The sequence below is a fragment of the Schistocerca serialis genome, chromosome 1, assembly GCF_023864345.2.
Source record: "Schistocerca serialis cubense isolate TAMUIC-IGC-003099 chromosome 1, iqSchSeri2.2, whole genome shotgun sequence".
NCBI lineage: Eukaryota > Metazoa > Arthropoda > Insecta > Orthoptera > Acrididae > Schistocerca > Schistocerca serialis.
In genome coordinates this window covers 300,663,859-300,674,530 of record NC_064638.1, presented here as the reverse complement: position 1 = coordinate 300,674,530, position 10,672 = coordinate 300,663,859, and positions in this window count along the sequence as shown.

Below are 10,672 nucleotides of genomic sequence, written 5' to 3'. Positions count from 1 at the left end.
AGGAATCATTCCAATCCCGGGAGCGGAAAGACTTACTTTAGGGGGAGAAAAGGACAGGTATACACTCGCACACACACATATATCCATCCGCACATATACAGACTATACAGGGTGTTACAAAAAGGTATGGACAACTTTCAGGAAACATTCCTCACACACAAATAAAGAAAAGATGTTATGTGGATATGTTAGAGCTCATTTTAGTTTCACCAGTATATACCGTACTTCCTCAATTCACCACCATGATTTCATACAGGATACTCTACCTGTGCTGCTAGAACATGTGCCTTTACAAGTACGACACAACATGTGGTTCATGCAAGATGAAGCTCCTGCACATTTCAGTCAAAGTGTTCGTATGCTTCACAACAACAGATTTGGTGACTGATGGATTGGTAAAGACGGACCAATTCCATGGCCTCCACACTCTCCTGACCTCAACCCTCTTGACTTTCATTTATGGGGGCATTTGAAAGCTCTTGTCTACGCAACCCCAGTACCAAATGTAGAGACTCTTCATGCTCGTATTGTGGACAGCTGTGATACAATACGCCATTCTCCAGGGCTGCATCAGCGCATCAGGGATTCCATGTGACAGAGGGTGGATGCATGTATCCTCGCTAACAGAGGACGTTTTGAACATTTCCTGTAACAAAGTGTTTGAAGTCACGTTGGTACATTCTGTTGCTGTGTGCTTCCATTCCATGATTAATGTGACTTGAAGAGAAGTAATAAAATGAGTTCTAACATGGAAAGTAAGCGTTTCCAGACACATGTCCACATAACATATTTTCTTTCTTTGTGTGTGAGGAATGTTTCCTGAAAGTTTAGCCGTACCTTTTTGTAACACCCTTTGGCCTTTACAAATGTCTGTTTGTGTCTGTGTATGTGCAGATGGATATGTGTGTGTGTGCGAGTGTATACCTGTCCTTTTTCCCCCCTAAGGTAAATCTTTCCACTCCCGGGATTGGAATGACTCCTTACCCTCCCCCTTAAAACGCACATCCTTTCGTCTTTCCCTCTCCTTCCCTCTTTCCTGATGAAGCAACTGTTTGTTGTGAAAGCTTGAATTTTGTGTGTATGTATTTGTTTGTTTGTGTTTCTATTGACCTGCCAGCACTTTCGTATGGCTGCTATTCTCCCATGGAGACGATCGTAGAGATGCTGGATGTAGTCCTGTGGAACGGCTTGCCATGCCATTTCCACCTGGCGCCTCATTTGGACCAGCGTTCGTGCTGGACGTGCAGACCGCGTGAGACGACGCTTCATCCAGTCCCAAACATGCTCAATGGGGGACAGATCCGGAGATCTTGCTGGCCAGGGTAGTTGACTTACACCTTCTAGAGCACGTTGGGTGGCACGGGATACATGTGGACGTGCATTGTCCTGTTGGAACAGCAAGTTCCCTTGCCGGTCTAGGAATGGTAGAACGATGGGTTCGATGACGGTTTGGATGTACCGTGCACTTTTCAGTGTCCCCTCGACGATCACCAGTGGTGTACGGCCAGTGTAGGAGATCGCTCCCCACACCATGATGCCGGGTGTTGGCCCTGTGTGCCTCGGTCGTATGCAGTCCTGATTGTGGCGCTCACCTGCACAGCGCCAAACACGCATACGACCATCATTGGCACCAAGGCAGAAGCGACTCTCATCGCTGAAGACGACACATCTCCATTCGTCCCTCCATTCACGCCTGACGCGACACCACTGGAGGCGGGCTGCACGATGTTGGGGCGTGAGCGGAAGACGGCCTAACGGTGTGCGGGACTGTAGCCCAGCTTCATGGGGACGGTTGCGAATGGTCCTCGCCGATACCCCAGGAGCCACAGTGTCCCTAATTTGCTGGGAAGTGGCGGTACGGTCCCCTACGGCACTGCGTAGGATCCTACGGTCTTGGCGTGCATCCGAGCGTCGCTGCGGTCCGGTCCCAGGTCGACGGGCACGTGCACCTTCCGCCGACCACTGGCGACAACATCGATGTACTGTGGAGACCTCACGCCCCACGTGTTGAGCAATTCGGCGGTACGTCCACCCGGCCTCCCGCATGCCCACTATACGCCCTCGCTCAAAGTCCGTCAACTGCACATACGGTTCACGTCCACGCTGTCGCGGCATGCTACCAGTGTTAAAGACAGCGATGGAGCTCCGTATGCCACGGCAAACTGGCTGGCACTGACGGCGGCGGTGCACAAATGCTGCGCAGCTAGCGCCATTCGACGGCCAACACCGCGGTTCCTGGTGTGTCCGCTGTGCCGTGCGTGTGATCATTGCTTGTACAGCCCTCTTGCAGTGTCCGGAGCAAGTATGGTGGGTCTGACACACCGTTGTCAATGTGTTCTTTTTTCCATTTCCAGGAGTGTATATAAACAAAGATGATGTGACTTACCAAATGAAAGTGCTGGCAGGTCGACAGACACACAAACAAACACAAACATACACACAAAATTCAAGCTTTCGCAACAAACTGTTGCCTCATCAGGAAAGAGGGAAGGAGAGGGAAAGACGAAAGGATGTGGGTATTAAGGGAGAGGGTAAGGAGTCATTCCAATCCCGGGAGCGGAAAGACTTACCTTAGGGGGGAAAAAAGGACGGGTATACACTCGCACACACACACATATCCATCCACACATATACAGACACAAGCAGACGTATTTTTCCCCCCCTAAGGTAAGTCTTTCCGCTCCCGGGATTGGAATGACTCGTTACCCTCTCCCTTAAAACCCACATCCTTTCGTCTTTCCCTCTCCTTCCCTCTTTCCTGATGAGGCAACAGTTTGTTGCGAAAGCTTGAATTTTGTGTGTATGTTTGTGTTTGTTTGTGTGTCTGTCGACCTGCCAGCACTTTCATTTGGTAAGTCACATCATCTTTGTTTTTAGATATGTTTTTCCCACGTGGAATATTTCCCTCTATTATATATATATATGGTCTGATGAAGATGGCGTCGCGTGTAGAAGTGTGTATAAATAGTTCCACGGTAAATGGCTACATATCGAGTATAAATTGTATAAAGTGCAATAACTACATCGCGAAAGGTATCAAGTTATGTGCAGTGTCGCAAAAATGGATTCATACAAAGTGTTTCGCGGGAACGGAAGAATGGGACGCGAAATGTGACTGTGGCATGGAATGCTGCGATCTACTAATGGTAGCTTTGTCAAGATACGATAACTGCATAGAAGAAAGTGTTACTACATCGCTTCAGCAAGACCTTGTGCTTGCAAATCGTTACGTAAATAAGTTAGAGGAACTGATAAAGCAGCGGAATTATAACTATTTAAAAAACGTGTGTAATGAAAACATACCGGCAATTTTCGTTTCAAACAAAATTTCTGCTAGTAGTAAACGAAATCTTTCTGGCGGTATGACATCGTCAGTAAATAGAGTGCAAAGAAAAACGGGTAATAAAGACACGACAGGACGAAATTTGAACTCAAAAAATAAGACACGTGAAAGTGAATCTAGATCATCTGTGTGTTCTAACGAGAGAAATGTTTCTCCAAAGTGTACTATAAAAACGACGGAACGAGGGCACCTGGAGAACAACAAATATCAAGTCTGTGTATTAGGTGATAGTCATGCAAAGGGAGTGGCACAAATAATAAGTGATTGGCAGTCACAATTCAGAGTAACAGCCATTGTCAAACCTGGTGCTCCCCTTAATGAAATAGTAAATAATTGTGAAAACTTAGTTAAGACTGGAACATGCTGTGTGCTAATAGGTGGAGCAAATGACATATACAAAAATGAAAGTCAACTAGCGACAAGGGCACTTCAAACAGCTCTAAAAAAGCTGTCAGATCTAAATTTAAAGGTTCTCGTTGTAAGTGTGCCACATAGACATGATCTAATCGAGGAATCATGTGTAAACAAAGAAATAAAGTCAACAAATAATAAATTCAGGAAGATCTGCTGTGCTTTTATGTGTGCAACTTTTGTGGATGCAAACAGCTCAGTGAGAAATCATTTCACGAGGCATGGACAGCACAGGAACTATTATGGAAAAAAGATGATGGGTGAAAAGATACTAGACGAAATAAGCCGTATAACAGTAGAAAAGTTTCCTAAAATCCCACTCCAAATGAGGACAGAAGCAGAAGAAAAGAAAACCTTAACAAGAGCAACATTTGCTGAAGCACTAAAAACATCATCATCTGCTATTGTAAATATTAAAATGTCATCAGCTGCTACAGCTAGTATAAACAATCAGTCAGCATCATCAACTTCAAGTAGGAAAAGCAACAGAAACAAGAAACCTGTGGTACAACAGGATTTTTGGTATCCAGCCATAATGAAAACTCCAAGATAACAGTGTTAAACGAAAGGAGAAATACCACCAGTGCTCACTCCCCTGTTCTAAATGTGCAGTGCCTCAAGAAAAAATATTGTGAACTTGAAATAGCAGTAAGTAACACCCAACCTGATGTCTTGTGTATTACAGAACATTGGTGTAAGGACCAAGAAATTAGTAGTATTCATATTAATCCATTTAAACTGGCAAGTAATTATAGTAGGAAAATTGCAAAAGGTGGTGTAGTCGGTATTTACCTTAGACAAGAGTTAGAATTTAAAAAGAGATGTGAAGCAGAGAACTTAAGTATTGAAAAGTTTTTTGAAGCATGTGCTGTCCAGCTATATGGCCTGATGAAAAAAGTCATAGTCATAACAGTGTATAGGTCACCATGTGGAAACATAGAAGTCTTTTTTGATAAATTAGAATTGTTGCTAAATACTATTTACAAAAAAGAAACTGTGATTATTCTTTGTGGTGATTTCAATATTAATCTTCTAGTTGAAAGTCAACAAAAAAGGCAATTTTTGGACATATTAAAGAGTTTCAACATGTCACCACACATAAACAATTCAACTAGAATAACAAACACCTCCAATAGCCTCATAGATAAAATTTTCTCAAATATGTCAGAAACTGACATAGAGGTAACAAACATAGATTTAGGATTGTCTGACCACAATGCTCTCACCATTGAAATCCCTTTAAGGTCAAAGGAAGATAAAGGTGTAAATAATATTTACAAAAGAAACTTCTCTGTGGACAGCTGTCATCAGTTCATAAGTATCTTAGAAAATGAAAATTGGCTAGATGTTTTGAAACAGTCAAGTACAGATGAGGCATATAGTGTATTTGCATCGATTTATATGATGAACTTTGAGATGTGTTTTCCAAAGAAACTGACCAGAGTCAAGTCTACTGGATACATAAAGTCAAGTTCTTGGATGACTCTTGGAATTAAGAAATCATGTGAAAACATGAAAAAACTGAATTCAGAGTTGAGGGAGTGTACAAATATTGATTTTATAAAATACATAAAGAGGTATAGGAAAATATACCGCAGAGTAATTGCAAATGCAAAGTTATTAAGTAGTAATATGGAAATAAAACAGTCCAGAAATAAAACTAAAATAGGATGGGAAATTGTGAGAAAAGAAACCGGGGTACCTACCAAAGACAAGGAAATTATTCTAAAAGATGAGGAGAATAAAATGGTAGATAAATATGCCATGCCTAATTATATAAATAATTACTTTTTAAATGTACCCCAGACACTAAGCAGGAAACTTGGGGAGCAGATTAAGATGGAAGCACCCAAGGCAGCCAGCAGTATGATGGCAGTTCCAACAAACGAAAATGAAGTTTTAAAAGTGATTAAAAGTCTGAAGTCCAAGATGTCAGCTGGAGTAGATGAGGTGCCAATAATATTAGTAAAGAAAACAGCTAATCAGATAGCGAAACCATTGACGCACATAGCAAATTTGTCTATGGCTGAGGGTGTGTTTCCACAAAAACTGAATATTTCTAAAGTCATTCCCCTGTTGAAAAAGGGTGATAAACTTCAAATAGAAAACTACAGACCTGTTTCACTCCTCCCAACGTTCTCTAAAGTTTTAGAGATACTAATGAAATATAGAGTCACACATTATCTTAATATGCACAATCCGATAAACAGTAATCAGCATGGATTTCAAGTTGGGAGAAGTACCGAAACAGCTGTACTAGAATACACAAAAGAAATAATGACTAAATTGGAAGAGGGAAATAGTGTAGTTGGGATAAATTTAGATTTGTCAAAAGCCTTTGACACTGTTGACCACAGCATACTTTTGAAAAAGCTTGAAGCTATAGGTATCAGAGGACCGGTAAAAAAGTGGTTTGAGTCTTATCTGGAAAAGAGGATGGAGGTGGTTGAAATTACAGCACCAAATATTAATCAAAAAATTAAACTAAGATCAGATCCAAGGGAGGTGACAGTAGGAGTACCTCAAGGAAGTGTATTAGGCCCCTTGCTGTTCCTCATTTACATTAATGATATTCAGGTGTCAGAGAGAAAAGGTAGAATCATGTTATTTGCTAATGATACTAGTTTAATAGTTAGTGATGTGAAGCAGTCATTGCACAGTACTGTGGACCATGTCCTACAAGATATACAAAAATGGTTTAGTGCTAACAAGCTAACACTGAATGCAAAAAAAACTTATTATGTGCAATATGGAAAAATTAGTGAACAGGACGACCTAAATCCCACCATGGAGGGCAAACAACTTGAAAGAGTACAGTGTGCAAAATTCCTGGGTATGCACATTGATGAGAAGATTAATTGGAAGGACCATGTGGTGAACTTAGCACTAAAACTAAATTCAGCATGTTTTGTGCTTAGAATAATTTCAAGAGTTTGTAGTAATGACTGTACCAGATTAGTATATTTTGGCTATTTTCAGTCCATTGCATCCTATGGGATAGTATTCTGAGGAAAAACAAATTGTCGTCTAAATGAGATTTTCAAATTGCAAAAACATGCTATTTGGATAATGACCCACAGCCCACCTCAAACACATTGTAGGCCCCTTTTTAAAGCATTGAAAATTTTAACAATTCCATCATTATACATTCTGAAATGTCTGTTGGTGATCAAAAGAAATCAGGACAAAATGAAAACCAATACAGACTTCCATAATTACAATACACGGCAATGTAAAGATCTCCACATACAAGCCGTAACAAGGACCCGAAGCCAGAAACATGTATGTAATCAAGGCATCAAACTTTTTAATGCACTACCAAAACATATCAAAGAGCTGGAAAATGAGGATAAATTTAAAACTGTTCTAAAGAACCACATGCTTGACAAATGCTATTACAGCATAAGTGAATATCTCTGCGCAACTGTATAAAATATATGTTTAAGTTAATGTGACAAATGAAATTACATCAGTGCATAATAAATTATGTTATAAAACACTTATTAGTTGTATATTGTATTAAACATAAGATAGATTAGTATGAATTCAGCACAGATACAAATTTTGTAAAGATATTATATAGTTGTTAAAATGTACCCTGACAAATCCTATATCACAAATGTGATCATTGGGATGATAATAAATAAATAAGTAAATATATATATATATATATATATATATATATATATATATATATATATATATATATATATATATATATATACACACACAATTTAGTGGTTCCTAAGCCCTTGTATGTGTGTCTTTATATATGCCGTTCTGTCCTATTTGATAAAAAGCTTGATATTCATTGCGAAGCCATATGGAATGTTCTAGAAGATCATGCATTGTCATAATTATTGGTGAATTGTTGTCATTGATAAAATTATGTACATGTACTAAATTAAGTAAGTAAACAAGAAATTGAAGTAATAAGTCCTTACCAATAAATAACTACAGACTACAGAGATGTTAACATGAAAAATCAATGCTTCTAATAAACAAAATGGTAATCTAAAAATCCAGTAATAGAAAACATCTTTATCTTGAGAATCAGCTTAAAATCTATTACAAAGCAATGTATTTTAATTTGTTATTTATTTTTATGTCTTTCTCTGAAGTTAATAGTCTTTGTAATTACATTTCTAATTAACTCTCCAAATGTTTACATCTCACTGTTTTCCAATTTCAAAATTTGAGGCCTTATTTGTAACTTTCTCATATGCAGTCAGATAAAGCACATGATTTGTAATATCACTGAATGTTAGGAACCAAATCTAAACTTTAATTAATTATGTACTTAAAATAATATGAGAGACATTATTGTAATTAAAGTTCAGAATGTTTTTGTTATGGAAAACTAAAGATATTACTGTAAAAGATTGTTATTTAAATATTGTATTTTATACCTTATATGGCTGTGACATCAGTTTCTTTACATTATGTAAATTTTAATTGTATCATTGAAATTGTGCAAATTTCATAATGAACTATTTTGGAAGCTATTGTTAAACTTCTATATAAAGAAATGCAGTGATGCTGCAACAAGTCAGTTTTAAAGCTACTTTTGGAAGCCGAAGAGATCAGTAAAGTCTGTCCCTGTTTTGTTTACACGACGAGTGTGCAGTTCAGACATCAATTAACGTGAATAAATTTTGTTAAGCATGAAAATATCACATTCATTCATCAGTGGACCAGGTAGAAGAAACGTAAGTTAAGTAACATTCAACATGAATGTTGAGCTGGGATCGATGTCTGAAATGTGGAAATATGTTTAACAAGTGACTGTTTCAGGTGAATGTAAGATGAATGCCAAGCATAAATTGTCTTGAAAAATTTTGTGTTATGGATGCACAGAATGAATGGGTGTTGCTGCATGGAAAGAGTTGGTGTGGATAAAAAGGACCAAACTCTCTGACAGCACCGTCAACCATCAGATGAGTAACAGTTTATCTTTTTAATTAAATAGTTGTGACAGTGACAAACATTTGTGTGGGAAGTATTTAAATTTCATAATTTACCACAGCCGATAATGACAAGGTAAAAGTGGGTGAGGAATTAATGGAAAACACTTCAGACCTAGGAGCAAGTATTATTGAACTGTAGCCCAGTAGTATTCAAAGTGTAGATCAAAGATTTGGTGGAAAAGGTTTCTGTGAAAATGTCGCCATGAGTACTCCAATTGCACAGGGAAGAGTAGGCAGAGATGATTTGTTAATGTTATTAATGCAGCATACAAAAGAAGCGAAGGAACAGATAGGACAGATTAGGCAGGATTCTAGTAAGATAAGGGAAATCCAGGACGGTTTGGCAGCACTAAAAATTACTGTTGAGACAGAGCAGAGTGGACTCAATACTCATGTAGGAGCACTAGAAGGAAGGTTAGAGATATTAGAAACTAATTTCACACAAGAGTTGTCCAAAAATGAGGAGAGATTCGAAAAATTAGATGAACATGTGGAGTTAGAAAATTTTAAACTTAAAGTAGAGTTTGTTCAGACTAGGAGAATCTTAAAAAAAAAAGTAGAATCTTACAAAAGGAACTCTGAGTCAAAAGTTACAGGCATTGCTAATCAAATAAGTAGTGTGGAAATGAAGTCAATGGAAAAATAGATTCAAGTAAACACAATGTTGTAGATTTAAGTAGGAAAGTTGTAAAACTACAAAAGGGTGTAGCTCAAAGAAATTTTGTTAGCAATATTAATTGTGTATGCGGTGGCATACATTTAAAATGCTTTCTAGGACATGGTAAATTGCATCCTGTTGGTTTTTTATAGCATTGTCAAGGTAATTTTAGTAATAACATGACAGGCAATGTTAAAATTAAATTTGTTAAGAGATTTTTGGATGGAGAAGCTATCTCATGTGCCAATCAGAATTTTAATTGTACCATGTCATACGATGACTTTGAAAGAAAGTTCTTAAATAAGTTTTGGTCAGAATCTGAGCTAGCCAGGATTAAAAGTGAGTTTTTGAATGGTCGAATGTATAGGGAAGGTGATGGTAGCTTGAAGTGTTTTTTTTTAAAACACAGTTGAGGAAATTAGTACACCTAGGCAAACCTTTAGATGAACTAACACAAATAGATGCCTTAAAAAGGAGATTACCGAAAAGAGTTCAGTGGGAACTGAACAACTCGGTAGATCGGTTCTTGAGATATGTAGATAAGTCGGATAGAGCCTTTGAGAGAAATGAAAGGATAAGTAATGGCAGATTTTGCCAATCAACCATCTGGGGGGTGGAATCAGAGCAGGAATCAAGGTAGGAGTGACAATGATAATCAGAATAATAATAGTGGTTACAACAGAAGTGATAATAGATGGATCAACCATAGAAATTGGAATGGAAATAGAGGTTATGACAAAAGGGAGAGGCCTTGGGAGAATAACAACAGATTTCATTTCATTTTATTATCTTCCTGTATATCATTTACATGATGTAGGAATTGTCACAATGAAGTTATCATACTAGTACAAGTACAACAGACATAATAATAGAATATCACTTTCAAGGCATTTTTTAAAAGTACAAGTTTAGACATACAAATTAAAATTTTTGGCAATAAATTTACACACAATCAAAGTACTCATCTACGTCATAGAAAGTTTTGCTTAAAAGGTAATTTTTAAGTTCAGTCTTAAATTTTACTTCATCTATTATTGCCTTCATGTACACTGGCAGAGCATTGTAGAGTTTTATTCCAAACTAACTTACATGCTTTTGGGTTTGTGTTGTCCTTACCCTTTCTACATACAAATTCTTACGATTTCTAGTATTATAATTATGGTAGTCCTCCTTTGTACGTAGATTTTACATATGTGCTCTTGTACACAGAATGCTTTTAAAAATATACAGTGATGGTATTGTGAGTATTTGCAGTTCTTTGAAAAGGGGGCTACAATGAGTTCTTGGAGAGTT